This window comes from Rhineura floridana, chromosome 5 (assembly GCF_030035675.1).
Source record: "Rhineura floridana isolate rRhiFlo1 chromosome 5, rRhiFlo1.hap2, whole genome shotgun sequence".
In the NCBI taxonomy this organism is placed as follows: domain Eukaryota; kingdom Metazoa; phylum Chordata; class Lepidosauria; order Squamata; family Rhineuridae; genus Rhineura; species Rhineura floridana.
This window is the reverse complement of record NC_084484.1, coordinates 105,773,312-105,800,805: the sequence shown is the minus strand read 5'-3', so window position 1 is coordinate 105,800,805 and position 27,494 is coordinate 105,773,312. Positions and strand designations below refer to the sequence as shown.

The window sequence follows — 27,494 nt, the reverse complement described above, 5'->3', positions numbered from 1 at the left end:
TGGTGTTCACTGGGACGGGTGGGGCGGAAGGCAGGGAGCCCAACAGTAGGTGGAGCCAGAGCCACTGACAGGTAGAGCCTACTAATTCTACTGGGAGGAACAGCAGGATATAAATTTCGTAAATGAGTAGTTTTGTCCCCATCCTCCTTCCTGAGTTCTACAAAGGCAGCACTGAGACTAAAGAGGACGAAGCTGACAGGCAGTGTCACCCCTTGGACTAGTTGTTAAGTAAGAAGGCAGGCAGGTGGGGCTGGCTAAGGGCAGATTGAAGTTGGTGGGGCAGCATCCCACTTGCCGTAATGTACAAGTCTCCACTGCACCTGCCTGATGTTTATAGGCAGGGAGTTCCAAAGTGCAGGTGCTGATTTCTTAGAAGGGCAGAATGATTATATGACACCTGTAACAATGTTAGTTCTGCATATCCAAATGGTCAAGTGGGCACGTATGGGGGAAGGTGATCTGTCAAGTAAATTGGTTTATATACTAAGAGTAACTCTTTGAACTTGGGCCAGTAACAAATAAGTAAGCAGTGCTGATCTCTGAGCAGAGGGGCTATATCCTGAGGCCATGTCAGTACTGTCAGCAACAACGCTGCAGAATTCTGTACTAACTGCAGTTTCCAGATCAAGTGCAAGGGAAGCCCCACATATATGCCACACTGATTTCCAAGGATTACCATGAAGGGAAAGTGGGTATTTACTTACTTTATAATAAGAAAACTCCTATTCCTAAATCTGTGCTACTATCACCATTTAATCTCACTTATCCCCTCAGAACCCTTAACTTTCCAATAACCCAGTAACTGTGGGGTACATGCATGGTCCAAATCCAGTCAGATACAGAAATTATATTTAACAAAAGTGTTTATGTATATTTATTGCATAATTATTAAGTGCACAAGTTTTATCTGGTTACTTTAAAATAGTACTGTATCTTTAAATGAGTATATGATTTGTTTATTTGTTATTGTTGCATATAAACTGTTGGTACTTTAAGTAACTATTGCTGTTAAACTAAGACAGTTTTAAGGGAGCAGTTAGTTACCGTTTTAAAACCCTTTGGCTAAATTGCCCTTTTATTCTCTCCACTCTAGTTAAGCTTCATCAACATTCTAACTGAAGCCTCTGCTGGAAGCCTCTTTTTCTAACCCTTTACTGACCTATGGAAGTGTGGGTTTCTCCTGTTGTACTGAAAATCTTCCCTCTGATACTCCTGCCAGTTACCAGAGACCAACATTCCAAGCTGCTGCTCATTTCTCCTCTCCACCCTGCAGTCAGAAGCCAAGTGACTGGCTTCAGCCTAAGCCAAGTGATTCAGCTATCCCCAGCATGTCTTCAGCCACTAAGCCACTCCACCTGCTTCTCAGGTCTTCCTTCTTCCCCAACTTCTTCTGGCTGACTCCACAAGCAACAACAACTCTAACCAACTTACTCAGCTACTACTACTGAGCAGCACCTGAACATATATACACTTCTGCTAGCCCTTCTAGATCATTCCCAGCCACATTGTCTAATTGAACTTTCTAAACTCACACCTACTAATAAAAATACCTTCTATCCTAAGCATGGAAAAGTTACTTTTTTGAACTACAACTCCCATCAGCCTGATCCAGTGGCCATGCTGGCTGGGGCTGATGGGAGTTGTAGTTCAAAAAAGTAACTTTTCCAAGCTCTGTAAATTCTTTGGCATACTGAGAATTCTAACTCAGAGCTGTCAGTGGAGGCCCCACATGACAGGTAAACTCCCACCATACCAGACAGAAAACTTCCTACATCAAATACATTACAATGTACATTACAATACAAAAGTCAGAACACATTACACAATTCCCATTAAAACTGAATTCAAAAACAGGATTTATTCACAATTCCGAAGAAAAGTCATGGTGTATTGCAGGTATGGGGAATCTTTGGGCCTCCAGATGTTGAATTATAACTCCTATTATCCCTGACCATCATGATTGTTAGGGCTGATGGGAGTTGTAGTTCAGCAACATCTGGAGGACCAGTTTCCCCACTCCTGGTGCAGTGTGACGTGGCAGAACTTCTTGTGCTTGTTATCATCAGCACACTGACTACCCAGACATGTTTTGCCTACTCAGCCAGAAAAAAAAAAACCTTTGTGGAATGGTATCTCCTTTTGGTGAGGGGAGACATTGAGGCATATGGTGGTCAGTGAATGATGGCTTATCCAGATAGAAATGAGGACTCATTCTTCCTCCCTCAATGTGTAGACAGGCAAGGCAAACCCTTGGTTGCAGATCAGAATCTGTTGCAATCTAAATGCAAAGTACAAATACAGATTGACTGTTGCTGTGCCATGCTCCTTCTCTGTTGGCCCCTATTGAACAATTCCTACAGCCAAATTTCCCATCATGAGGAGGCATTCACAATGTGTGTCTATATCTTAGATTCTGTTACACGCTGGTTTGATAAATCACCATGAGGTGCTCAGGGACAAACTTTTTTAAATGATAGCACTCCCAAAGGGCAGATGTAAGTTTCTGGATATCTTCAGAGACTGTGGTTCCTACAGAACCCCTCATTACTGCAGGTTTGTGTCATGTCCTTTGCTGCAGACATTAAGTCTGATTTGTGTGTGAGAGTATGTGTGTATCACTCAATGGATTATTTATTGTGTGCAAGGGTGTGGTCATCCAGGGTCTCGGGGAGTCTGCTCTTTTGGAAGCCAGGTCCCAACAGGCTCCCTATGTCTCCAGCATCAAATGAGCTAATCAGCATGAAAGGGGAGTGTTTAGCCATGAGAAGAGTCTTCTGACTCGATTTCTTGGGGATGATTGGAGCTTCCTGATGATTGGAGTCAATCAGAGTAAAAGGAATTCCTATTAGTTCTACTTCAAAAAGCCAAGTTGGGGAGAGTGAGAATTCTGTAACTGCAGAAGAAGGGACAATGAATCCTGATGATAACATCTGATGGGGAATGAATTAGCCTTGGTTGCCCTGATGGATGACCTATATTGGGAGAAGGACAGGGGGAGTGTGACCCTGTTACTCTTACTTGATCTCTCAGCAGCTTTTGATACCATTAACCATGGTAACAGGATAATATCCTTTGCCACAAGGATTCCCAAACGGTGGTCTGGGGACCACCAGTGGACCAGAAGCTTCATTCAGATGGTCAGCTGTGTATTTATAAAAACGTGTATCTGTGTATCTATAAAAATACAATTAAAAATCATGCAACATCAAGCACAGCGCATAACAACAACAACAATAATTGGTACAATAGATAGAGAAATCCTTAAGTGATCCACCAAGACCTTCAGCAATTTTCAAATGGTCCGCGGGAAGAAAAGTTTGGGAAACACTGCTTAACACAGCCAAAGGCAGCAGACTAGCTTAAGGGGTCCACAGCAGGCCCCATGGCAAACATAGCTCTCTCCTCCAACACCTTGTCACTACTCTTTACCCCCCAGAATCTGCAGGTACGCAGCTTAAACTCTTTCTGTGGCATTTGAACCATGATGGCTGTTTGGAATATCTGGAAGTAATCACTTGATGTTGCTATCATGAAAGAACACACACATGTGGTATTAACACTGAGATTTTGCTTTACATTTACAAATATAAAATGTGATGGCATAACTTTTAAATACGCATGAAAAGGGAGGTAGCAAACCAGTCTGTCTCACCATAATTGAAAATCAGCTTGATGAAAATGTAGAAACATTACTCAAGAAACAATATCTACCTGTAGTTCCCCTGATAACTGCCAATCCCATCAACATTTTGATTCCTTCTAGTGCTGCTCTACAGAATAGTATAAGGTGCAGTTACAGCCTATATTTACAGCTTTACCATCATAAGCTGGTAGTAAAAGTTGGTAAGGAGGCCTGGGTCATACTGGAAAGGGACATCACTTGGAAACTGTGGGTGGTATTCAGTGCTAACCCTACTCAGAGTAGTTCCATTGACGTTAATAGACATGACTAACTTATGTTCATTAATTTCAGCAGGTCTATTTTGAGTATGAATTAGTGGAATTATTCTTATCTCCTTAAAAGAGGAATAGAGTATAAATTAAAAAGCAACCCTAGCTATCTATTTCCCCAGTCAACAGGGCATTTATTCTTCCCTTTGCTTGAGGTTTAAACTTCCTTATGATTGTCTCCACAAATTGATTCTGAAGGTGCCTTAACAGTATTGCAGCCATCATTTTTCTTGAATGGATAGAATTCTTAGTGGTTGAGAGTGAGATATCTGAGTTCAGGCGATATCATGCTTGCAAGTTGCTGTTATGTCCATAGACTGGCTTCAAAGCAGACTTTTAAATGAAGCATTATGGTATTTTCTTTTCTGTGCTTGCCTTGTGTGGAATGATTGTGGAGAAGAATAAAAAAAAGACATCTGCCTTTTGATATCTTTGCAATAGGAATGAACAACAATGAGGACATGCATGTTGCATAAGAAACTGTAATTAATCAATTAGTTTAGGTCTTTTCAAGCAAAACAAATAATAGATGCTTATTCTTCAGTGATTACAGATGATTCGTAATTAGGTCTAACTGAAAAGTAATACATTTCTTGATTGTTCAAAAGTGAAATGAGGTGTTGTTTTTAATCATTGATTTATTAAGAGCTGGCATTTAAGGTTTCTGGCATTTACCATACTGTATCTTCTCTAATCCCCCCCCCCGTTTTCTCACATTTCTTTTGTTATACTGGGGATAGTGTCACTCTGTACATCAAAGAGAACATAGAGTCCAACAAGCTAGAAATCCCCAAAGGGGCAGACTTCTCCACAAAATCACTGTGTGATTTAGTACCGGGCCATATTATCCTCCCATCCCACCCCCATATCACTGAGGTGGAGAATGACATTAAGGAGGCATTCAAAGGAGGAAGTGTTGTAGTAATGGGCAACTTAAATTGACCTCACATAGACTAGACAAATGGTCTAGTCATTACAAACAGGTAATGTTTCTAGATACCGTCTCATAGGGAGCGACCCAAACCCAAGATTTGCTGGAATGAGCAGAGTTTGGAATAGGCAGAGCTTTGCCAGCTGAAGTCCCTCATCCAAGCTCAGCTGGAGATACACCAGCATAAGTCTTCCACTCCTGCTTAAGATGCATATATAGTGTGACAATTAAGACATCAGAGTGATAACTCTAGTTGTTCTGTAACTTACAATTCCAAGTTCGTCTCCACTCTAGGTGTGTAGTGCTGCTGCTTTTTTTGGTAAAACAAGAGGTGCTAGTACCATGCCTTGATAAAAGTGTGTGAATGCCAGCACAAAATGGTTGCCAATGGCAACCAATAAAGAGGTGCCACTCCATACCAGTGAGTTCTATGATTAAAAAAGCCCTGATAGTGCCAGTGTGGAAGGAAAACAGTTCAGCAATTTAAGCATAGAGGAAACACACAAACAACATTTTGTTTTTTTTTTCAATAATTTTTATTCAGGTTTTCATAAAACATACAAGACAAAATCATAAAACATTCAAAGACAAAAAACAAAATCAAAAATAGTTAAACAAAAAGAAAAAAAGAAGAAAAAAAAACAAAAATAAAAAATAAAGAGTAAAATATTGACTTCCCATTTGTCAAAGATCAAATCAGTTATAAGTCTATAATATATAACAATCCTGTCTCTTAAGTCATATTATAAAATCACTTTCCTCCAGTAGTTATCTTACTTAATCATCAAATCTCATAAACATTACTTTATTCTTTCCACAAAAAGTCAAAGAGAGGTTTCAATTCTTTAAGAAATATATCTATCAATTTTTTTTTCCAGATAAGCATATCGATTAATCCATCTCATTACTAATTATGATAATCTTGTTGTCATAACCATAGTCAAAATAAACATTTCAATTAATCCATCACATCAGAATCTGTTAGGTTCAGTAATTTCAGTAGCCATTGTTCTATTATCCCTATTAGTTCCATTTTCCATCTTCCATCTTCAGTAGTCTTGTTAAGTCCAGTAATTTCAGTATCCAATCTTCCATTATCAGTATTCCATAATAATCTTGCTGTCAAAGCCATAGTCATATAGTAAGAGTCTGATGGGAATTACCTCTATCCCAAATATTTTCTTGCCATCCATTCTGAATAGGTTGCTGAAATACTGCTGTAAAATCATATCTCTGTTCTTTTTTTCAAAATACACTGGGTCATCTCTTGAAAGTTTTTCCATTGTCACATGGCTGCAGTTAATTCCATAGATTTTCTCTATATTGGGCTCCATCACATCATTCCAGTCCAGAAGATTATCCATGCCATTGATAACTTTATCTCTAGAATCTTCATTAATTTCTTCAGAGATAACATTGAGTTCCAAACAATAGATTTTATTTCTAAAGTCCATAGACTCCAAATCTTGTTCCTGTTCCACGTTTGTTCCAATCTCCGGGATCTCCTCTCTCACAGGGACCCCTGTTCCAGTCTCCAGGGTCTCCTCTCTCACAGGGACCCCTGTTCCAGTCTCCAGGGTCTCCTCTCTCACAAGGACCCCTATGTCTTTAATCTCCTGTGTCTCCAAACAATAAATTTTATTTCTAAAGTCCATAGACTCCAAATCTTTTTCCTGTTCCACGTTTGTTCCAATCTCCGGGGTCTCCTCTCTCACAGGGACCCCTTCCAGGGTCACCTCTCTCACAGGGACCCCTATATCTTTAATCTCCTGCTTCATTTTACTCAATTCAATTTTCAGCTCCTTACAACCCTGTCGCAGGTTTTGTTTCGTTATCTCAATCTCATCCATTATTTTCTGAAACATAGTTATTTCCAGCTTCTCAGCCACTTTCTTAATTGCCATTTTAAAAGAAAAATATAGGAAAACCACTTCTTATTTCAGCAACAATTGGGTTAATACTCCAAACTTGGTGACATCACAGTATAAACAGAGCAGACAGCCTTATCTCTCCATGTTTAAGTAAACAAAATGCAGTTCCCAGGATCGAAACAATTAATGGCGGTCATCAGAAAACAGATTCGTCAAAATAAAATAGACCAAAAAGAGAGTAGTCTCAGACAATATAATATTCTTCAAAATAAAAATCTGGAATAGAAATCCCTCTTCTGTGTATATCTTTAGAATGCAAATCCAGGACAGCTTTTTGCAACAAAAACAGAGATAAGCTATTAATTAGTGAGTAGCAGAGAGAAGTTATGGCTCCCCAGTGAGATGTCAAAAACCGATCAATCTGGCAAATCTCTTTTAATCAGCAACAATTTAAGTCAAGTAAAAGAAAAATATAGAAAGAAGGGTGCTTGCCTGTTAGTGCGTTCTCTCTTAGAAGATAAGATGAACGTTCGCTTTTCCAGATAGAGCTTGTTGTTAAAAATCCGTCCCACCTTCGTCGGCTGGACCTCGTCCCATAAATTAATGAGATCTGGTCGTCCCAACAAAAATAGGCTTTGAGGTTAATCTCTTCGTTTCTCCCTACCCGGGAGAAGTTTAATCAGTCAAAAAAAGAAAAAATCTGACTGATATATCTGAATAAGCTTCTTTTGAGGCAGGAGCCCGTCTCAAGAGCAGGCACAGGCTAAGTCACCCTTCCCGGAAGTCACACAAACAACATTTTGGGGCAGCTGCACCTTTACCCAAAGGCTCCTAGTTTGAGCCGCTGTAGCTTCTGACAAAATGAGATTTAACAACCATGAAGTCTAGGGTGAGATGTTCGAACTTTAGAAGTCATGTGTTAAGTTGCCTATCTTTTATTCTAAGTGTTTGAGGCAGATTTTGGAAGTTCATCTTTAAAAAGAACTAATTTTAGCTCAAGTTTAACATGTCCCCAAAGGAACTAATTCCAATTCATGCTTGTCCTTTCCAAAATGGACTAGTTTGGTTCATATGCAATTCATGGTTCAATTCAGGTTCAACCAAATGATCCTTGACCATTTTTTTCAGCATTCAGAATGTTCCAAACTGCTGTGCTGAAGTATAAAATATACTTAAGAAGACTAAGAAAACATCAAAACACACACCCAATGGAATGTGAATTGTTTGATTTATTTTCCCCAACAATTATGATCTTTAAGCTTAAAGGCTCAAAGAGTTTAAAGAGTAAAAAAGGGCAAAAGTCTAAAGAGTAAAAAATATGACCTTGTAAGATGAAGAAGAGATCATTAAATTGAATTCATGTTCAGTTCACTTGGCAATTATGGGAACTATTTTCAGGTGTAGTTCAGAGATTTTAGAACTACTTCGGTGATAAGTGAACTTCATTAACCTGAACTAGTTCATTCCAAGCACTGATTTTAGGCACTGCTTTATGCCACTGAATGCAGCTTCTTATTCACTTTTTGAGATCCCTTCTACTCAAGTAACCGACATTACAAAAAAACCCAAAACAAAATAGGGAATTAATATGGAATACTAAGTGCTTTTCAGAGAGGCAAGCTGGGCTTTCCAAAGTGACCTTGAAATCCTTGGCCATTTTATATGTAACTCTATTGTGTTTAATTTCTTCAAGCTGTGATAGATTTCAGTGACTCATAAATGCTCTTTGGTGGTTTCCAGTATCTCATTAATACTTGCTTTACATTTGACAGGTTCTAGCTGAGCCTCACAGCTCATTTTTAGACCCAACAGATGGTACTAGAAAGACATTTACAGCACCACTGAATGAAGAAGAGGAGCCTGAAAAGATAGCCTTGTTTGAATGTAGACCTTGATCTTTTGGGAAATGTCATTCTGATTTATTTTCTAAGGAAACAGACTCTAAGACTTAACTATACTTGAACATAATTTACATATATTTTATAGTTTCTCAAGAGTGATCCAATTCAAAGTTATACATGTAAGAGGACTTTGGTCGCTTTCAGATGACCAGTTTATTGTGCCAACAGTTTGCAGAAAGTTTGCTGGGAGGTTATACAGCACTGACTGTCTACTGAACATTCGTTCTAATTAGTTTGCAGGCAGGATGTACATCATCACAATAAGTAACTGTTATTGCAGATTTTCCTTACTGCCAAATGTCCTTTTATGTGTGGAAGTGGACTTGTTGTGCAAGAGGGCCAAATCCATTTTAATTGTGCAACCTGAATTTGCTGATATGCAATTGAATCTCATCCACAAAATGATGACAGTCTGGAAGCACCCTTAAAATTGTATAACTGTGATTGGGTTGATGAATGTGGGTTGGACTTCCTATTATGTTAAAAGGGCAATCCAAATGATTTTTTTGTACAGGAAATGCATAGTTGAGGATTCTGACATTTTCCTTGCAGGCAGCACTTTTATTGTGGGAGTATTACACTTCCTTAGCAGCATCATAATATATAAATGGGAAAATAGGATGCTCCCTCTCCAAGCATTATAATTGCTACTGCCATTGGCATGTTGAAGGTGGTTCAATAAGTGGAGTGTCATAATACTTGTGATGTTAATGATTACCAGCAACACATATATTGGCCCTGCTATTTTGATTTTTTTAAATTAAATTTAAATTTAAAGAAGCAAGCAACGTCATGGAAAAAGAAATGGGGCTACTGCAAAAGAATATTATTTACAGAGCTTGGAAAAGTTACTTTTTTAAAACTACAACTCCCATCAGCCCCAACCAGCATGGCCACTGGATTGGGCTGATGGGAGTTGTAATTCAAAAAAGTAACTTTTCCAAGCTCTGATTATTTATCACATAATATTCATAAATATTTCAGTCACATTTAAAATAACATATATCATATCAAAAGAATATTAAATATTAATATTAATATTATTTCTGCTATTACATTAGCTTCAGGTTTATCTCTCTTTTTGTAACAAATTAAAGGAGACAATTTGTCTAAAACGTGAACATTTTTGTGGAAGCAACCTGTCACACTTTTTTTAGCCACGCATCCTAGTCAAACCATTTTTCCACAGTGTTACCAATAGGATTCTTGCTGTCAGCAATAAATGGCCAACTAACACCTGACATTTCTCACAATGTCTGCTAATGAATTTAGTAACATGTGCCTCTGAGCATATGGTGACACCTGCCATCTCCAAAGATGGAGAATTACATTTTTGTATGTTTGTGGGTGTTCTTACTTTGCTTCTTTCTGTGTTACTACTGTTTCTACAGAGAATCTAACCTAGAAAATTATATTTCTCTCATTATTCATCCTAGTAATCTGTATCAAATTTATTTTTATTAAATTCAAAGCCTTTTTATTGGTCAATCTCATATGAAGGTGAAGACAGCCTTTTGTATTTCAAACTGGAATTTATGCTCTATTTCTATATTGGGTGCATTAACTGTTGAATCTGAAACTGTAGTTTGATGTAAAATCAGATGGATTACAATATGTTGCTACTTAAGCAATGACTCTTGCTGTTAGAAAAAACAAACTTGGCCTGCCCAAGATGTATGTTTTCAGCCTGCTAAACTTAAGGAAAGGTGGGCATAGTCAATTAAAAACGTAGAGTACACCTAGAATTTTGCTAGAATATATTTCACCTCCCACTGTTTTATCTTGTGCAAACTGAGATGCTCCTCATGTCCATTGGAAACTATTGTGCAGAACAGTCAGTGCCATTATTCCACAGTTGTTTTTGGAGCTTTTTTTTTACTGTTGCAAAGTGTTGCTGTACTTCACATATTGAAAGAAACAGAAGCAAAAGAAAATGATTTACTATAGGAAACTTCACTAAAATTGCGAAGTAAATCAAACATATTTAAAGTGACTATCTGAACTATATCAACTGTTTTAATATTATTGCTTCCTCCCTGCTAAAACAAGATCAGCACACTACATGACTTGTTTCTATTATTTGAGCTGATTGCAGGTGTTGCCACCACTCACCATATGCTCAGAGGCACATTACCAATAAAAAGGCTTTGAAATTAATAAAAATAAATTTGACACAGGAATAATGAGGGAAATATACTTTTCTAGATTAGATTCTCTGTAGAAACATTAGTAACACAGGAAAGAAGCAAAGTAAGAACACCAACAAACGTACAAAAATATAATTCTCCATCTCACCCACCATATGCTCAGAGGCACATGTTACCAAATTCTTCCAAGCTACACAGGAAGTGGATTGGACTGTGAAAGACCAACCCAAATTGTGTTTGCATTTTGACAAATTTGTAGGGCAGTCCAATATCTCAGAGAGGAGGTCAGGTCTCCTGCTCCCCTGGTTCATTCACTGTAGCTGCCCTATTTCCCTGCTTTTTAAAGTTGGATAGAAATATCTGTGGCCTACAGGTACGTACTTAAACTACAAGGGTTTTTTTTGCCTATTAGTGAATTTCTCTGTTTTTTTAATCCAGGAGGAAAGTAATAGGATCCTGTGCACGTTTGCTGAGAATGGATTGATCATTAGCATGCTTATTAAGTTCAGTGGGATTTACATATCCCCTGCAATCATGCTTAAGATAGGTAAAACTGACCAGAGGGGATGGGAAGGGGAAGAGGGGGAGGGGAGCAGGCAGGAGAGGGAGGAGAAAGGGAGGAGGAAGGGAGAGGAAAGTCTGATCATTTGCATGCTTATGTGGTGTAGTGGTTAAGGTGTTGGACTATGACCTGGGAGACCAGGGTTTGAATCCCCACATAGCCATGAAGCTCACTGGGTGACCTTGGGCCAGTAACTGCCTCTCAGCCTCATGAAAACCCTATTCATAGGGTCACCATAAGTTGGAATCAACTTGAAGGCAGTACATTTACATGTTTTTACATTCAGTTCAATGGGATTTACTCCCATGCAATCATGCTTTGCATAGGTCAAAATGACCGGGTGGGAGGAGGAAGAGAAGAGGGAGGGATGGAGGGATGGAGTGGGCAGGGGAGGAGGAAGAGGGAAGTGAGAGGAGAGGGGAAAGAGGGGAAAGGCAGGTCTGATCATTTGCATGTTTAATGAGTTCAGTGGGATTTACTCCCATGCAATCATGGCTAGGATAGGGAAAAACTGACCCCTCACTGGATTGCCACCTTGCAGTGGTAAGTGGTCTTGCGTGTTCCAATGAACCTTGTGAGCGATGTACTCCCAGTAGGGTCACCCATGGCAGTAAGGTCAAGGGAGAGGAACCAAAGAACGATCCAAGAAAGTCCTCAATGGCAGAACAGGCGGAGGATAACAATGTGTACGTTACAATGGCTGTGAAGGCAGATGAAGGCTGCAGCAGATAAAAGACTTCCAATCATTGTGGTATCTTTTTCTGTCAAGATTGTGTGTTGATTGTTGTGCACCGATCTCCCCACATAAAACAAATTCACGCACAGATGTCTTCCAAGCAAACCAAACCAAACCAAAGTCCTATGGCGATCGGCGAATGGCAACAGGGGCAAGACTGTGAAATCCGGAAGCCCCTAGTCATGGACTGGCACATGGGCGGTGGATACAGACTCAGTTGTCCTGGTGCAAGGACCGAGGCAGTTTAGTAGTTCGGCAGCTATATCCACGACTGAGCAGTCCTATTCAGGACCCACTCTGCTCACCCCTTATGGGGAGGGTGCTAGAAAAGGTGCCCTATACATAGTCTGCCTCATCTCCGTCCCTGACTGGATTACCGCGTTCAATGGTGTCATCACTTAGCGGTCGGAAAAGACAATTGAATTTTGGAATATGGAATATACGAACATTGCTGGACAATACAGATAGTGAATGTCCTGAACGCAGGACTGCCATCATCGCGAGGGAGTTGAGATGTTTTACTATTAACATAGCAGCACTCCAAGAAACTCGAAGAGCAGGAGAGGGACAACTGAAGGAAGAAAAAGGAGGCTATACCTTCTACTGGAAAGGACTGCCTGAACAAGAACAACGAATACATGGAGTGGGCTTTGCTATTAAAAATAATCTTGTGAAGCTCTTGTCAGAAGTTCCTATTGGCATTAATGAACGACTTTCAACACTCTGATTAAAACTAGCCAAAAACCAGCAGGCAACTATTCTAAGTGCTTATGCACCAACATTAGATGCTGATCAAGACATCAAGGAAATTTTTTATAACCAGCTGGACACTATCTTATCAGAGATACCAAAGGAGTATAAAATTATCCTCTTGGGTGATTTCAATGCAAGAGTTGGGTGTGATTTCGATTTATGGCCAGAAACCATTGGGAAAGAAGGACTTGGCAATAGCAACCTGAATGGCATTCTACTTCTGACTAAATGTGCAGAGCATAATCTTGTTATTACAAACACACTTTTTCATCAGAAAAATAAATTGAAAACATCATGGAAGCACCCTTGGTCAAAACACTAGCATCTCCTGGATTACGTAATTGTCCGTGCCAGAGATCGTCATGGTTTACTCCTCACTAGGGCCATGACGAGTGCTGCTGGCTGCTGGACAGATCACTGATTAATTCGATCCACTGTGGCCATTAATATTGTTCCTCAACGTAGGCTCCAAGGAAGAAAACCAAGGCATAAAATGAACATCCATGCCCTTTGAGATTCTATTAAGCGAGCCTGCTTTCAAACAACTCTCAAGAAAATCTACTGATGGAACTCCCTGAAAATGTCAAGGAACACAGGATTAAACTGAAGACATCCATTATTGCAGCATGTGAACAAACTATTGGATACCAAACTAAGAAACATCAGGATTGGTTTGATGAGAATGATAGTGAGATTGAACATATAATTGACAAGAAAAGGAAAGCCTTCCAGATATGGCAGGAAGACATTAACTGTGCTGCTAAGGAAAAAAATCTATGCCAGTGCAAAGGCTGATGTCCAAAGAAGAACTAGAGAACTTAAGAATGCCTGGTGGATAAAGAAAGCTCAAGAAATCCAGCACTTTGCAGATGCTCACAATGCACAGGCCTTTTTTAATGCCACAAAGGCCATCTATGGACCAACAAATTACGGTACAAATCCCTTACGTTCAATGGATGGTAGCAAACTTCTTAAGGATAAAGAGTCTATTGCACTGTGCTGGAAAGAACATTACCACGACCTGCTTAATCGTAACTCTATCATGGCTGATGAGGTCTTCTCGCAAATTCCACAACAACAAACTAGAGATGAGCTTGCAGTATCCCCTAATTTGGATGAAGTCAGTAAAGCCATCAATCAAATGAAGAACAACAAAGCTAGTGGACCTGATGGGATTCCAGCTGAAGTCTTTCAAGAAGGTGGGCCTGAACTTACACAACAACTTCATAAGCTCATCAAAAAAATCTGGAAGAGGGAGGAGATCGCGGAAGATTTTAGGGACACCATAATTATCACCCTTTTTAAGAAGGGTGCTAGAACAGATTGCGGGAACTATTGAGGTATCTCTCTTCTTGCTACAGCAGGTAAAATCCTTGCAAGGATCCTTGCAAATCACCTCCTGCCGATCTCAGAGGATGTCCTCCCCGAATCTCAAAATGGTTTCCGCCCTTCCAGGGAGACAATGGACATGATCTTCACCGCGCGACAGCTTCAAGAAAAATGCCGAGAGCAGAATCGACCTTTATATATGGTGTTTATTGATCTAACTAAGGCCTTTGACACTGAAACGAACCGCTCTCTGGACCATCCTTCTGAAAACTGGATGCCCTGATAAATTTGTGAATATTTTGCTAGTCCTTCATGACAACATGACAGCAACAATTTTGGACAACAATGGCTTTCAGAGCGATCCATTCAGAGTCGGATCAGGCATAAAACAGGGATGCGTCATTGTTCCTACCTTATTTGCTATCTTCATTGCTATGATTCTACACCTTATTGAGGGGAAACTTCTTACTGGTGTGGACATCATATATCGAACAGAGGGAAACCTTTTTAATCTCAGTAGGCTGAAAGCTAAAGGTAAGGTAATGTCAACCTCTGTCGTAGAACTTCAATATGCCGATGATAACGTAGTCTCTGCACATTCAGAGAAAGATCTTCAAACTATCCTAAATGTCTTTGTAGAAGCATATGGAAAGCTTGGGCTCTCACTTAATATTAAAAAAACCAAAGTGCTTCATCAACAGGTATGAACTAGTCCCTCTGTAGCACCATCAATCCAGCTTAATGGTGTGACGTTGGACAACGTTGATCACTTCCCCTATCTCGGCAGCCATTTATCTGTAAAAGCTGACATCGATGCTGAAATTCAACATCGTCTGACCTCTGCAAGTGCCGCATTCTCCCGAATGAAGCGTAGAGTGTTCGAGGATCGCGATATTCCCAGGGAGACCAAAATGCTTACTTACAAAGTCATTGTACTACCGACCTTACTGTATGCCGGTTAAACATGGACCATTTATAAACGCCACTCCCAACTTCTTAAAAGATTCCACCAACGCTGCCTCCGGAAAATTCTGCAAATTACTTGGGAAGACATACGGACTAATGTTAGCGTTTTGGAAGAAGCAAAGACTACCAGTGTTGAAACAATGATCCTTCAACATCAACTTTGCTGGACTGGCCATGCTGTTCGAATGCCTAATCACCGTCTTCCAAAGCAGCTACTTTACTCCCAACTTAAGGATGGAAAACAGAACATCGATGGACAGCAAAAGAGGTTTAAAGATATTCTTAAAGCGAATCTAGAAAAAGGTAACATGAGCATCGAGAACTGGGAAGTCTTGGTCCATGAATGTCCCAAATGGAGGTCGACTATTATCAAAGGTGCTGTGGACTTTGAAGAAGCATGAATACAGGGCGAACGGGACAAACAAGCTAAGCGGAAGGCACTTTCAAACAAATCCTCACCGTGACTATCTTGCATCTGGAAACCTATGTCCTCACTGTGGGAGGCTGTGTGGATCCAGAATTGGCCTCCACAGTCACTTGCAGACCCACTGTTAAAGATCTTATCTTGGAAGACAATCTTACTCGGCCACGAGTGATCACCAATGAATGATGAAGTAAAACTGACTATGGGAGAGGAGGAGGGGAGGGGAGAGTAGAGGGAAAGAGGAAGGGGGAGAGGGCAGAAGGAGAGGGAGGGAGAAGGAGAGGAGTGGGAGGAGAGGGGAAAAGATTGGAATGGGAGGGATGAAGGAAGGGGGAGGCAAAAGGCAAAAGGGAGATGATGGGAGGGATGAGGAGGGGAGTGCAAGTTTGTTCATTTGCATGCTTATTGAGTTCAATGGGTTTTACTCCCATGCAAACATTCTTGAAAATGAATTGGACTGCCTTCAAGTCAATTCCGACTTATGGTGACCCTATGAATAGGGTTTTCATGGTAACCAGTATTCAGAGGGGGTTTGCCATTGCCTTCCTCTGAGGCTGAGAGGCAGTGACTGGCCCAAGGTTACCCCGTGAGCTTCATGGCTGTATGGGGACTCGAACCCTGGTCTCCCAGGTCATAGCCCTAGGATAGGCAAAACTGACCATGGGGGATGAGGAGGGGGAGGGTGGAGGGGAAGGGAGGGGAAGGAGGAGGAGGGGGAAAGGAAAGCATTGGAAGGGGATGGGGAGGGGAAGAGAGGGGTGAAAGAAGGGGGAGAGAAGGGGCAAGATAGGAGGGAGGAGGAGGGGAGGGCAGGTTTGATCGTAGATGCTTTTTGAGTTTAGTGGGATTTACTCTTGTATGATGATGCTTATGATAGGTGAAACTGCCCTGGGGGAGGGGCAGTGAGGGGAGGATGAAGGAAGGGGGAGAGAAGGGGCAAGATAGGAGGGAGGAGGAGGGGAGGGCAGGTTTGATCATGCATGCTTTTTGAGTTCAGTGGGATTTACTCTTGTATGATGATGCTTAGGATAGGTGAAACTGACCTGGGAGAGGGGCAGTGAGGGGAGGATGAGGGCAGGAAAGGGAGGGAGAAAGGGGGAGGGGAGGGGAGGGGAGAGGGAGAAGAGGAGATTGGATGGGTGGGCACTGGGCAGAAGGGAAGCCCCGTTCCTTTCCAAAAGGAAAACATTGTGAACAGTATCATTCTTTTTCAGGGTTTCACACACCTTTTTATTCTACAGCAGGCATATGTAGCCTCCCATCCAAATTTAAACCAAAGCTGTCTCTAGCCACATCCACACCAGACCTTTATTTCACTTTAGACAGCCATGGCTTCTCCCAAAGAATCCTGGGAAGTGTAGTTAGTGAAGGGTGCTGAGAGTTGCTAGGAGATGCCCTGTTCTCCTCATAGAACTTCAATCAGAGTGGCTGACTGTTAAACCACTCTGGCCACTGGGCCTCTGTCAGGGGTATAAGAGTCTCCTTTCAGCACCCTTCACAAACTACACTTCCCAGGATTCTTTGGGGGAAGCCATGGCTGTCTCAAGTGAAATCAAAGTCTGGTCTGGATGTGGCCCCCTGATTAGGCAAGCCCAGCAGCTGGGAGTCTGGCTTTTAGAACATTGACAGTTGGTTCTTACTGAGCATGCCTGAGATTATCATTGAGTTCAATGCAAAATTTCTTAAATTAATTAAAAATCAGCCAGGTATTTTTAAATTTTTAAACTGCAGAAAATGAAGGTCAGAGTACGGGGCAAGGTTAGTAATAGGATTACAGGTACACTGTGAATATGGCTGATTTTTAATGAGTTTCAACAGACTATGAGAACTCTGAAAGAAAAACGTCCAAAAGGGCTTTGGATTTTTGTCTCTCTTTTTACACTTTGAACTCTCGATTCTCTCTAACCATTTTGTGTATCACCATGAAAATTTAGAGATTTGTTAAGCAAGCCGTACTGAGTTCAGGACTATAATTTTTATTAGGTTTTGCTTTGAAATGAGCTTATGGGAAGCATCGGAATGGCATTGGGGTATTTTTGATTTAACATTGTGGAATGCAAACAAACAATGCTGACTATAATATACAGCTACTCTTGTGGCTCTATAATATGTTTGTTGCATTTTTGTTCTGGAATTTATAATATGAATGGAATGAAAAACAAGGGAAGTGTCTGGCTATGTTTTATATTACCTCATGAAATGTCATCAACTGGCCATTTACACATGCACAAAATCTACTCTACAGATCTAGAAAGCAAATGGTCCCCTGGCCATTTATGTACACTTCTCCCTAGTACAAAATCATTGTCATAAAATATGGTTGCTAAGGAAGACATTGTTGGTGCCAAAAATTATCTGTATTTATCTCCACCTAATCTCTGGTTATCTCATGCTTTCTTGGCTTAGTTCTTTTGTGATTTTATATCCAGCTCCAACTAGATAATGGGATAACCACACATTCTTGCTCCAAACCCAGCAGATGTTATTTCCTTTAGACCAATGGTTTATAGTTGTTAAGGAGGCAGGCAGAATCCTAGACACATTTACTCAGAAGAAAATCCCATTTAATTTGATGGGAATTACTCCTAGGTTAGTGTGTATAGGACTGCAGTCTTATGTGTCTACTATGTATAGGGGCTGCGACCCTATACAGACTGACCTGGGAGTAAATCCCATTTAATTTGATGGGACTTACTTCTGAGTAAACAGGCATAAGATTTATTTTCTGGCTTATATCCTGTCCTTTGTCCTAAGACAGCAGCAGAATTTTATATCAATGTTTTGAATTAAAACATTTAAAATGTAGCAGCCAAATACACTGGCCTGTACAAAAATATCAGCTTTCAACTGGTGCCTAAACTGTCTTGCCTAATCCCCAGAGGGTGTGCATTCCATAACTGAGGTGCTATTGCTGAGAAGGTCCTCTGATGGATAACTGATCCCTGGATGCCACTTAATGCAGGGTCTCCCCAGTGGACTCAAGTCACAAGCTGGATGGTATAGGAAGAGCCGTTCCTGCAGGTAGCAAGGTCCCATGCTGCTTAGGGATGTATATGTCAAAGCCCCAAAACCTTGAATTGGGCTCATTGGTAAGTAGGCAGCCAGTGCAGTTGGCTGATATTATGTGGCTGTCTGTGGGTTTTTCTTTAACACTGTGCAATGATTAACAAATGTGTGTTTTAAGGTATGAACACTATCACAATTTAAGACACTGCCATTCTAGGAGAATTGCAGGAGGTCATGAGAATTGATTGTAACAGCCAAGGTTAAGATTGTAGTGTGACTCAGATTACATGGGTAGTTTCCACACCAGGGCTGCATATTTCTGGCAGCAGAAGCATCACATAGTACTAAGAACATAAGAAGAGCCCTGCTAGATCAGGCCAGTGGGGCATCTAGTCTAGTATCCTGTTCTCACAGTGGCCCACCAGATGCCCATCGGAAGCTCAGAAGCAGGACCTGAGTGCAAAAACACTCTCTCCTCCCCCTGATTTTCAGATGCATACTGCATCTGACTGTGGTGGCAGAGCACAGCCATCATGGCTAGTAGTTACATATAGCACTACATGTTATGGTGCCAGCAGTATGGAGTATCTCCCCCCACCCCGACACCTCCATATGGAAAGTGTGGTGGTTAGATATTTATTTATTATTAAATTTATATCCCGCTCTTCTTCCTTGAAAGAGCCCAGGGTGGCAAACAAAAACACTAAAAACACTCTAAAACATCTTAAAAACAAAATACTTTAAAACATATTAAAACAAAACATCTTTAAAACATATTAAAACAAAACCTCTTTAAAAACATATTAAAACAAAACCTCTTTAAAAACAAGTCTTAAAAAGATCTAAAAAAGTAATTCCAACACAGACACAGACTGGGATAAGGTCCTTATATTACCTATATTACTTATATGACCTTATATTGCTTCTGAAATATGTTCAGGCTAGACCCGTTATGAATTTTCAAGGTAAGGAATCTTCACAATGTGAAGCAACTGTTGAGAATACCTTTTCCCAAGATTTTGATGTTGGAATGGAGGGTACCAATAGTAATTGTTAAAGGGCTGTTTTTGCTGGACCTTACGATTTGAGACCCCCACAGTGCCAGCCCTACCACAGAGTGAGGTGGCTGCCTTATGTAGCAAATGCTGGAGGCAGGGAGTGGCAGCAAGGTGTTGGAGACAGTGTTGCTCGTACCATGTAATCTGCCCTGCTTCCCCTATGCCAACCTGCTGCCCTCAGGTGTGGTGGCAGATGTTGTCCAATCACCAGTTTTGAAGTATGATTCAACTGCTGCTCCAGTCAGCTGTACATGGAGTGTGTGTGTGTGTGTGTGTGTGTGTGTGTGTGCGTGTGTGTGTGCGTGTGCACGCACCATCTTGTCATTTGCCCTGGCAGCAAAATGTCTTGCGTCATTTCTGTTGAGAGGTGACCTAACAAAGATATTTAGGGGTTAATTCTAGGCCTTGACCTTGAACTGAGCTACAATAAGTCAGTGCAGACTCTGAAGTTCTGGTGAATTATGCTCCTGGTAGCCTAAGGTCAGGGTTAATTTTCTTCTCAGGAAATTGACTGCTGTGTTTTTGAAGGATCTTCAAAGGAAACCTCTTATATACAGCAGCCAAGACATCACAAAGGCATAAATGATGATAGCCATGCATCCATGAAAGAAGAAAACAGTTGCAGCCCTACTACAGGAAGGAGGTGCCAAGAATCACACCCTACCTATCACAACACAGCCAACCCTTTTCTAAACATTCTCAAGACACTGCTGAAACTTTTGTACTGTAGGCCTTGCATGTGAGCTCCACACCGCTTTTTATTTACTCATGACTACACATTGCTTGCTGCAAATGGTAAGCTACATTCCAAAAATGATTTGCCACTTTATTTTGATTGGAAAACCCCAGTGCAAACATCCTATTTATATAAAGATGGCTTCTCTCTGTTTTGAAGCACAGATTTCTTGTCAAGTGTGAATGGCGTATAGTATATAGACACTTATGTTTGGCTCAGGACATGTTGCCAAGTGTCACACAGGCTCTCTGTGGTGACAGGAAAGGCAGAAGGTACAAAACTATTTATATTGCTCAAATTAGGGCCAGGTGGGCTTTCAAAGAACAGCATGAACTACAAGGGCTCCATGTCAGTTTTTATCTTTGAATTTAAAATGGCATTGCCCTCTAGAGTTAAGTTGAAGCCAAAGTTACAGTGTGACTTAAGGGCAACTCACAACAAAATCAAATGAAACGAATACATTAAAACACACACAGAGGAAAAAATAAAAACAAGAATCATATGCAAATTTTTTAGTACACAGGGTTGTTTAATGAGAAGTAAATTGCTTAAGGTTCCAGCACTCAATTCTCATTAGGGTATTTTCAGAAATATTGCTAGCATCAAGCTGGTCAACACAGTTGTAATGCAACAGTCCCATAAGCCCTCTCAGAAGGTGACAGTCTGTGTCAAGCTAATGTGTTTTACTGTCCAGCATGGTGAGCCATCTACATGGAACTTTCCTACAGGGATGCTCTGTATTTAGTATAGGTGTTTATAGATGGCCCAGATTCACTTGGATCATCTGGCAGCACTTCATGTATTGAACATCAACTACCTTCCAATGAAATCAACTGTTGAAGTATTTAACTGTATACCTCAGTTCCATAGATTTGAAAGAGACTAGGGCATGCCTAACTAGGGATGTAAGAAAGTAGTGGTTTCCGTTTCAGCCAGAATTCATCACAATCTTTACTGTTTCTATTCCACTGCAATTTGGCTTCCACCAGAAACAATGTTATTTATCTTGCTGTCTGCTATGGCTGAATTTAATGCAATTAATTATGTCATTAATTACATAAGTTCACACCGTTCATTTCAATGCAAAGCCATTCATCCCATACAAAGGACACCCCAGAAAAATGGGTGGGGGGACAGCTAATTAATTACATACAATTTGCGGAATAAGAACAACAATAGTGAATACTGATTGTATTCACTTGCCTGATTTCCATTCAAATTAACATTTGAACTGCAGCAGTTTCTACTCCCATGTCCACATAGAGCTGAATTCTCTGCCATCCTTATGTCTAACTTCTTTTTCTGGATTACACCTGTGAGGATGTCACAGCATGCCTGTAGCTCACTGGTAGCTCACTTGTTTTGGATGCAGAAGGATTCATCTTCAGTCACTTGGTATCACTAGATAAAAGGTAGCTCAGTGATAAAGCACATACTTTATATGCAGAAGGTCCCCAATTCAATCCTTGGCATCTCCAGATGTGGCTTGAAAGGGAATGGAGCAACTCTCCTATGATGAAAAGTTACAACATTTGGGGCTTTTTCCATTTGGAAACAAGACAAGTAAGAGGTGGCATATAGAGGTGTATAAAACTATGCATGATGTGGAGAAAGTGGACAGAGAAAAGTTTTCCCCCTCTTTAAAGAATACAGAGATGTCCAATAAAGCTGAATGTTGGAAGATACAGGACAGACAAAAGAAAGTACTTCTTCACACCATGCATACAGGTCCAGCTCCAAAGGGCGGCCAGGTGGGATCCTGGCTGAGGGCGCCATGGCCCACAGGGGGCCCTGAAGGGCCCCTCATTATGGTGGGGGAGAAGCACTCCCATTCCGCAGAAGGAAGGATCACAGGGAGGGAGCTGCCCACCCGCTCGCCAGCTTGCACCCCCCACTCACTCTCCCTCGTACCTGCCCGCTCACCCTCCGCCCCTGCCCGCTCCATCACTCCCCCTCCCCCCATCAACTTGCCCTCCGCCCCACCTGCTTGCCCTGTCCCCCACTTGCTCACCCTCCCCCACCCCGCTCACTCACTCGCCGGCTGTCCCGCCCCCACCCTCTCCCTTGCTCACCCTCCCCCACCCACTCACCCTCCCCCTGCCTGCTCTCTTGCTTGCCTTCTCCCCTGCTTGCTCACCCGCCCCTCTGCCTGCTCACTTGCCCGCCTGACCACCCGCTCCTCTGCTCACCTGGTAGGTAGGTAGGTAGGTAGGTGGGGCATGCATGCATGTGGGTGCCAGGGCCCAGGGCAGGCTGCTGCCCAAGGGTCCCAGCATGCCTGGTGCTGGCCCTGCGTGCATAGTTAAACTATGGAATTCATTATCACAAGAAGTAGTGATGGCCACTAACTTGGATGGCTTTAGAAGAGTATTTGACAAATTAATGGAGAATAAAGCTGTCAGTGGCTACTAACCATGATGACTATGTTCCGCCTCCACTATCAGAGAATGCTGTTGCACACAGGTTCTGCATTTGGACTTCCCATAGGCATCTGGTTGACCATTGTGAGAACAGGCTGCTAGACTATCCAGTTCTGGTCTCTGCACTTCAAGAAGGATGCAGACAAACTGGAACAGGTTCAGAGGAGGGCAACAAGGATGATCAGGGGACTGGAAACAAAGCCCTATGAGGAGAGACTGAAACACCTGGGCATGTTTAGCCTGGAGAAGAGAAGACTGAGGGGAGATATGATCACACTCTTCAAGTACATGAAAGGTTGTCACACAGAGAAGGACTAGGATCTCTTCTCGATCGTCCCAGAGTGCAGGACACAGAATAATGGGCTCAAGTTGAAGGAAGCCAGATTTCGACTGAAAATCAGGAAAAACGTCCTAACTGTTAGAGCCATACGACAATGAACCAACTACCTAGAGAGGTAGTAGGATCTCTGACACTGGAGGCATTCAAGAGGCAGCTGGACAACCATCTGTCGGGAATGCTTTGATTTGGATTCCTGCATTAAGCAAGGGGTTGGACTTGATGGCCTTATAGGCCCCTTCCAACTCTACTACTCTATGATTGTATGACTAGATGGGCCATTGGCCTGATCCAGCAAGCTCTTATTTTGTTCTTAGGAAACCCTGGAGAGCCACTGCCAGTCAGTGTTGACAATACAGAGCTAAATGGGCCAACAATCTGACTTAGTATAAAGCAGCTTCCTAAAATATCACACATCAATAATGTTCAATCTCTTCCCACTATAAGACCAAATGTACCTTAGACAATACAGACCTTAGCAGCATTTAAACATTATTACCTTGATCCAATACAAATACACTGAATTGAAACTCTAGAATGCATAACTCTGTGTACTCACATTTGTCATCTGCTGTCTTTGACTGTGTTCAGACCTGGTGCAGGACATTGCACTGCCTGAGGGACAGACCTCGCCACCGCCTTCTCCTCCACCCTCCTTATATTTTTCAAATGTTCTTGCTGCCACGTTAGCAGCCCTTGCTAACTAAGTGCTGCACTCTGAGGTCCTTCCGTGAAGTAAGACATTGTGGAAGAGGTGGCCCTGGGGAGTGCTCTGTTGCCACTACTTTGCCACAATAGTGGCAAATGCTGTAATTAATTAATTTATTAATTATTAAATTTATATTCTGCCCTTCCTCCCAAAAGGAACCCAGGGCCACAAACAGGCATTAAAACACTAAAAACATCTATAAAACATCTCAAAAACAAAACATCTTAAACAAATTTAAAAAAAACTTTAAAAGCATATTATAAAACAATTCCAGGACAGACGCAGACTGGGATAAGGTCTCTACTTAAAAGGCTTGTTGAAAGAGGAAGGCCTTCAGTAGGCACCAAAAAGACAACAGAGACGGCAGCGCCTCTCTAATATTTAAGGGAAGGGATTTCCAAAGCATAGGTGCCACAGCACTAAGTGTCTGATTCCTATGTTGTGTGGAATGGACCTCCTGATAAGATGGCATCTGCAGGAGGCCCTCACCTGCAGAGTGCAGTGACTGACTGGGTGTATAAGGGATAAGACAATATTTCGGATATCCTGGACCAAAGCTGTATAGGGCTTTATCTACCAAATCCAAAATCTTGAACTTAGCCCGGTAGTAACTTTAAACAATTCTTGTAACAAATTTAAACAGTATTTGTTGCAGTTCAGGCAAAACAGCAGAGATGCTAGTTCTCTCTGGGGCTACCTCATCCACAGTGCCTCACTCTGAGGGGAAAAAAAACTTTCCTCAGAGCAAGGTATGTGATGGACACTCCAGAGTGACCTACAGGAGGCTCACTAGCCACTACTTTTGTGGAAAGCAGCAGCAGTACTTGCTGGACTGCCAGGTAGCAGCAGCAGCTGGGCAACCAGTCAGCCAGCTGAAGAGACATGGCCATGGCAGTGGTGGCAGCAGTGGATGGCCCTGTGGGTGATGGGTGGATGGGGCATGTGGCCCAATGCCTCTTGATCAACCGCCTGAGCCACACAGTTCATTGTAGGTCATGGCAGGGCCCGGCATGGTTATATTCTTCCAAGCCACACAACTTTATTTCTTCTGTCAATTACAATAACTGCCCTACATCGTAACATTTTAAAAAGCAACTTTAAAAATAAAAGTTTTTTTTAAATAAAAACTTTGTTTAAAATATTTATAAGAAAGCAAATGACCGTTTCAGAAAAGGGAACAGTATTCATTAATGGTAATCAAGAATGGATGTAGATGTGAATTCCTGTTTTTGTAATTTTTTGTTACCCTTTTTCAGATGACAATTGAAGGAGAATGAACATATGGTGATGGGGAAGAAGCACAGGACTCCTCCCCCCTGGGCCCACCCTGACTTCCCCTTAATCATCTCATGCATTTGTAAATTTTAGTCTTTCTCACGCATTTGTTCTTTTATTGTTATCTGAGAAGGGCTTCTGCGTTTTAAGCATGTTCTCCTTAGTGTCCAGGCCATAGGAAAGGAAGATAATACTGTATCCATACTTAGAGTTGCCAGTGTTCTTTGGGGGTTTAGGGGATGGGTTTCTGTTTATTTTAGAACTGTGGGAGAAGAAGCAGTTTCACCCACCCACTTACCATGTGTTGAAAGAATGTGTGAGCAAGATTGTAGGGCTGTGCAGGCTAACCCTGCCAATGACACATGCCACAACCATACCCCCTGTTGCAGCCACACACAGCAGAAATGCTTCCCCAGTGTTCAGCCAGCATGGGAGAGAGCTCTTTTTGTATCCTTGTGTATATACACTGTGTTCCTCCATGCAAGGAGGGACTGTAACCCAGTCAGCATTCCTGTTTGCATGGAGGACCACTATGTTCATACATGAGTTCATGCGCAGAGCTCTTTCCACACCAGTCAAACACATAGTTCATGGGGGAAGCATTTCCCCTCTGCACAGCTATGGTGGAGCATATATTATCTGGAGCTGGGCTCACCCAGGCAGCTCTACGATCTCCCTTCAATCAATGCAGGTATGAGATTAAAAACTGTTTTTCACTCAGTATAAGGGTTTTGTTTTAGGCTCAACATGCCCCCAGAGCTCCTAAACCCTCTATTATTCACTGAGGTGCCTGGTGAGTCCTTTATTCCTCCAGGAGAAAATCCAGGACTCTTCTCATAGCAGGACACCCACTCTTACCGTAATTCTGACCCTCTATTCAGGGAGTTCAAGTCATTCCACTTACCAGATAAGTAATTTTCTCACTTGCCTTGTCATCAGTTATCTTTTCAGTGTTGGTTTTTATGGGTCCAGTGTGCTACAGCATCCAACCATTTTTCACTTTCAAGGTCAGTTGCTCCCAGACATTGAGCCTCACTGTGCCTCTCCCTATATGCTGGCAGGGGAGAGAATGCATATGTCTCAGCCTGTCACTCCTCACAGTGGGGTTGTGCGTGTACGAGTTGTATAGATTCCCCCCCCCAAAGTTCTTGTCTTGTATGGCTATTGTGTTGCATACCACAAAGTGGCCTCCTGGTAAATGGTAATATATAACTTTCTCAATAAATATATAAATAAACATCTCCAAACAGAAGTTCTGCAGGTAAGCTCACCTCTAGAGGGTTGGGGAAAGCTTCTGCTATTGCCAATTCTTCCTGTCATGAAGCTGGTAGAAGGCACAGCAGCCTTGATAAGAAAAAAAGTGGGCAACCATATTTATAGTCCAATACCTTGTTTTCTTCTGCAGTAGCTGTGCTGACTGTGGAAAAGTACCAAAACATTTTAATTAATCTCTACAGGTGTTAATAGAAAACTAGAAGTTGTTATAAATAGTATATCATTTGTTGGAGAGTTAATGGTACAGCTACAGCCACCTGCTAGATTTGGTTTCCCCAGAAATATTCCATTACAGGTATTTTATAGAAAGACAATATTTGTCTATTACACTTACAGTTGGGCACCTAAAGCTCTCCTTAACCCTATGTCCATTGTGGCTTAAGGCTGGTTTGCAAGATTGGTATTGTACACTGCAGGTCCATGTTTGATGTGTGAGCTACTCTCTGTATTCCAGAAGATTCTCCGCTGAGCTGTTTCCAGATAGGATCCTTGAAAACAACAAATCTGTCTACAGGGCTGATGCCAGGCATGACTGGGCTCTGTCATGCTGTAGCCCAATCCCCCAATTCAGATGGCACGGGGCTAATAAGCCCGCCCATCTGTTCAACCTACTTCTCCTGCCCCTGTGAATGTTGTGCACTCCTTACACACATGCATGCCAACAATCAAGATGGTTGGGGGGCGTCAGCCCCTTAGGGATGCCCCTGCTGCCATCTTAGTTGATGGTAGGCATGTGTGCACAATGCACACTTCATTCACAGGGATGGGAGAGGTAGGTGGGGCGTGCGTGCAGGCTTATCAAAGTCCACGATGGCTGTATTGGGGTGTGTGCTTGGGAGCTGTGGATAATGGAATGGGAGAGCTATACTCCCATCCTAAGGAGGGCCCCTTGAGGGGCCCCTCTGGGCCACAGGGGCCCTCGACCAGGATCCAGCCTGGCCTCCATCTGGCACTGGCCCTGTCTGTCTACATGAAAGAGTGAAATGAACTATCCTTGAACCTCTGCAGAGTCTCACAAAAGAGAAGTATTGTTTATTCTCATCAGACATGGGGCCATGGAGATAAAGGAGTGTAGCGTGTTGTAAGGTTTTCAAGACAGAGACATTC

The 27,494-nt window shown here is 41.9% G+C and overlaps 1 long non-coding RNA gene across 2 annotated transcripts in view; it reads right to left on the bottom strand.

The window, feature by feature from the left end:
- Positions 1-3,034: 3,034 nt before the first annotated feature.
- The window catches only part of LOC133385244 (uncharacterized), a 151,384-nt gene continuing 126,924 nt past the window's right edge, over positions 3,035-27,494 (bottom strand). For both annotated transcript variants that reach the window (XR_009762830.1, XR_009762829.1), the window contains exons 2-4: positions 26,384-26,529; positions 26,017-26,166; positions 3,035-3,174 (exon numbers count right to left, since the gene is read on the bottom strand). This is a non-coding gene — a long non-coding RNA (uncharacterized LOC133385244). The remainder of the gene's footprint in view (positions 3,175-26,016; positions 26,167-26,383; positions 26,530-27,494) is intronic.